The sequence below is a fragment of the Nematolebias whitei genome, chromosome 16, assembly GCF_014905685.2.
Source record: "Nematolebias whitei isolate Nwh7 chromosome 16, NemWhi1, whole genome shotgun sequence".
In the NCBI taxonomy this organism is placed as follows: Eukaryota; Metazoa; Chordata; class Actinopteri; order Cyprinodontiformes; family Rivulidae; genus Nematolebias; species Nematolebias whitei.
The window spans coordinates 37,056,151-37,060,749 of NC_056513.1; positions in this window are offsets into that span (position 1 = coordinate 37,056,151).

Here is a 4,599-nt window from a genome sequence, read left to right on the forward strand (position 1 = left end):
AGCGGTTACTACAGAACTCGGGTGGAGAAATAAGAAAATCACAACAACCTTATATTCAAGACAAACAAAAATGCCTCGTTTTAAACCTAGAATGATTCTAAAATGGAATATAAAAACACTTTTGAGAACATCTTGATGCATGCTCAATAATCCAGGTAGAAAAATCCAAAAAAGTTCAATCTGGTCCTCTGGACATTCAAAAAAACAAAACAAAACAAACAAAAAAAATATATAGAAACGTTTCGTCTCTCATCCGAGAGACTTCCTCAGTCTGAGTTGCTGTATTCAGCTCAGTCTCTTAAATAGTACCTTCTCAGAGTGGATCAACCAGTTTGCTGCTGACAACCAAAACCAGCTGCTCACATGGTGAAGAAGGACCATCAGCCTAACAATGGATCGTTAGCACACTGATGGCTGTTTACTATTCACAGGGGGTTGAGTGATACTAGCAATAACAGCAGTGTAAGAGGGGGACAGTTGAACCCGGAGGCCTCCACCCCTGTTTAATGATGGACGATTTATTTTCACAAAGATGGCCTCCTTTACTCCTCTCTCAAACCATCATTCCTCTCTGTCCAGGATGTGAACATCTTCATCCCTGAAAGAGTGACCGCTGGCCTGGAAATGAGTGTAGACCGCAGAGTCCTGGCCTGATGATGTTGATCTTCTGTGCTGGGCCATCCTTTTGGCCAGTGGCTGTTTAGTTTCCCCGATGTAAGACTGATCACAGCCCTCCTGACACTGAATAGCATACACAATATTACTCTGTTTGTGCCGGGGGACTGGATCTTTGGGATGAACCAGACTTTGCCGTAATGTATTTTGGGGTTTAAAAGCCACTGGGATGTTGTGTTTAGAAAATAAACATCTCAGTTTCTCTGATCCTCAACATACAGAATGACCACTGGTCTGGGTTCCTCCTTTTCACCTGATGGCTGACTGGAGTCCTGTTTGGGTTTCTTCTCTGCTTTCAGGAAGGCCCAGTTAGGATATCCACATTGCTCTAGAGCCTGTCTTGTGTAGGATTTCTCCTTCTGCCTGGCTCCTAAGTTAGTGGGGATGCTGTCTGCTCTGTGGTACAGAGTCCTGATGACTCCTAACTTGTGCTCCAAAGGGTGATGGGAGTCAAACTGCAAATACTGGTCTGTGTGGGTGGATTTGTGGTACACCTCGGTTTGCAAATGTTCTCTATCAGAGACTGAGACCTCACAGTCCAAGAAAGCCAACCTGCCATTTTTTACATCTTCTCGTGTGAACTTGATGTATTTATCCACAGAGTTGATGTGGTCAGTAAAATGTTGGACTTCCTGAGATTTAATTTTAACCCAGGTGTCGTCAACATACCTGAACCAATGACTTGGTGGTGTCCCTGAAAAGGACGTCAAGGCTCTCTTTTCTGCCTCTGTACGGTTGGCTCATCCAGAACTGTTTTCAGGTACACTGGACCAGTGCCACCCGTTCCTAATGCAATGTGAAATTAATTTTCAGCTCCAGCCCTCATCCTTCCCCTCTGAACGTGCTAAGGTGGCGTATACCGTGTCTCTCCTGTCTGGAAAAGCTAAGTCTTGGGGAATGTCCGAATGGCAAAAGGATTCAAGGTACTTCTACGCGTTTCATGAGTTTTCTAAATAGCTGTGCAGAGTTTTTGACCCTATCCTCCCAGAAAGAGAGGCTGCTCGTAGACTGTTTTCAGTGAAGCAGGGAAAACCAAGAGTAACTGAGTATATTATAGATTTTCATGCTACAGCTGCTGGTAGTAAATGGAATTAAGAGGTACTAACTGATGCTTTCTACCGAGGGCTTAATGAGGAGATCAAGGACAACCTGGCAACCAAGCGATAACCGGACTCACTGCAGGACCTGGAGGATTTGGTGACAAGGGTGGATCTGCGTTTGATAGAGAGATCCCGAGAATGAGCTGAGAGATCCAGCAGAGCCTCAAGACCCCTTGAAGAACCCAGAGAGGCACCCAGACGGCTTCCCCTGGGACCCCCTCTCCACCACGTCCACAAGAGACACCACCACGAGAGGAGCCCATGCAGATTGGACGCAGCCGTCTTACTCCAGAAGAACATGAGAGGAGCCGTCGGAACCAACTGTGTTTCTACTGTGGCCAGGACTCTCACAACGTCTCTAACTGTCCGTTAAAAGGCCAGACTCAGCAGAGAAGAGGAGACTCCTGCTGAGTCAGACCCAGAATCCAGTAATTTCCTCACCCTTCACGTTTCCAGCTGAGCTGTCCCCTTCTGGTAAGACCTGCACCTCCATTAAAGTACTCATTGACTCAGGGGCCGACTCTGAGTTCATGGACCTTCACTTTGCCCAAGAACGAGGAATAAAACTGTTTAAATCTACTAAACCACTGTCCATTGTAGCCTTAGATGGTCACCCTCTTCATGACTCCGCTTTAATTTCCAAACCAGTGACTTTAACCATAGGGGGTAATCACAAAGAGACATTGCAGTTTTTTATTATCAACTCACCCCACTCTCCTGTGGTCCTAGGGGCCACATGGCTCTCAAAACACAACCCACACATTAACTGGCAACCAAAGGAGATTGTTACTTGGTCCAGCAACTGTTTGTCAACTTGTCTTTTTGATGCGGTCATTCCCTCTATGCCTAAGAACAATATTAAAGAGACTTACCCGGATCTTTCTAAAGTCCCAGAGGAGTACCATGACTTGAAGGAGGTTTTTAATAAAGTCAAAGCCACTTCTTTAGCACCGCACAGGTCTTATGACTGCCCTATTGACTTGGTTCTTGGTTCCACTCCCCCTAAAGGGGCCCTGTACTCTCTGTCTACTCCTGAGCAAGAAGCCATGCAGGAGTACATCAAGACCTCGCTTAAAGCGGCATCATCAGGCCTTCTACTTCTCCAGCAGGTGCTAGTTTCTTCTTTGTGGGGAAGCAGGATGGATCCTTAAGGCCCTACATAGATTATAGGGGGTTAAACAAAATAACCATAAAAAACAAATACCCCCTTCCATTAATTTCATCCGCCTTTGACCTCATCCAAGGCGCTTCAGTATTCACCAAGCTGGACCTCCGTAATGCGTACCATCTGGTGCGCATACGTGAAGGAGATGAGTGGAAGACGGCCTTCAACGCACCCAATGGTCATTATGAATATTTGGTCATGCCTTTTGGTTTGACCAACACCCCGGCTGTGTTCCAGTCTCTGGTCAATGGAGTCCTAAGGGACATGGTAAATCAGTTTGTTTTTGTTTACCTGGACGATATTTCAATTTTCTCCAAGGACCTAACTTCACACAAAAAACATGTCAGATCTGTTCTCACCCGGTTGTTACAAAATAACTTATTTGTTAAAGCTGAAAAATGCGATTTCCACCAGTCCTTCACATCTTTCTTTGGTTTTAAGATTTCACCCAGTTTAGTTGAGATGAATAACGACAAGGTTTCTGCAGTACTAGACTGGCCAGTACCTAAAGACCGGAAACCACTGCAGAGGTTCTTGGGGTTTGCTAATTTTTACCGGAGATTTATCAAAGACTATAGCCTCATTGCTAACCCCTTCCATGTTCTCACCTCCTCCAAGAAAAAGTTCCTATGAACAGATGCAGCTGATACAACATTTAAAAAATTTTAAAGACTTTGTTTTCTTCGGCCCTTGTCCTCCATGCCCCCAACACAGAGGTACCATTTATTGTTGAAGTAGATGCGTCTAGTGTGGGTGTGGGGGCAGTGCTTAGCCAACAAGAAAAGGAAGGAGTTATTCATCCCTATGCTTTCTTCTTCAGAAGCCTATCGCCAGCTGAGCGTAATTACAATGTCGGGGAACATGAACTGCTCGCTGTTAAGCTGGCGCTGGAGGAGTGGGAGTACTGGTTGGAGGGTGCCCAGTTCCAGGTCTGGACCGACCATAAAAACCTTGAGTACCTTAAGTCGCCCAAACACCTCAACCCTCGACAAGCCAGGTGGGCACTTTTCTTTTCTCATTTCAACTTTGCCCTCACCTATAGACCTGGTCAAAAGAACACAACTTGATGCTCTCTCTCATATCATGGAGGATTCTTGTTCCTCGCCTCCTCTTGCCGGGGAGTTTATCCTTCCCAACTCTGCCCACCTGGCTGTCACTCAACTGTAGCTGGACCTATGATAGGCCAACCAGTTGCACACTCCTCCAACCACCTGGCCCCCTGACCGACTATTTGTACCCCCTGAGTGTGTCCAAGAGGTCCTCAAGTTTAGCCACAGCTCCCGCCTAGTTTGTCATCCTGGTTTTTTTAAGACTATTTCCTTAGTTCTCGCACAGTTCTGGTGGCCCACATTAAACCAGGACTTTTGCTCTTTTGTTTTATCCTGTCCTGCCTGTTCCCAAGCCAAGTCCTCACATCGTCCCCCCTCTGGTCTCCTCCATCCACTTCCTATCTCGTCACGCCCATGGTCTCACATCAGTCTAGATTTCATTACTGGTCTTCTTCCCTCTGCCGGCAACACCGTCATCCTGACGGTTGTTGACCATTTTTCCAAGATGGTTCACCCAGTCCCTCTTCCCTCAGCCAAGACCCTGGCTGGGATCATGGTAAATGGACTGTACTTATATAGCACCTGTAGTGAGATAGGTCGGTTAGCTTCG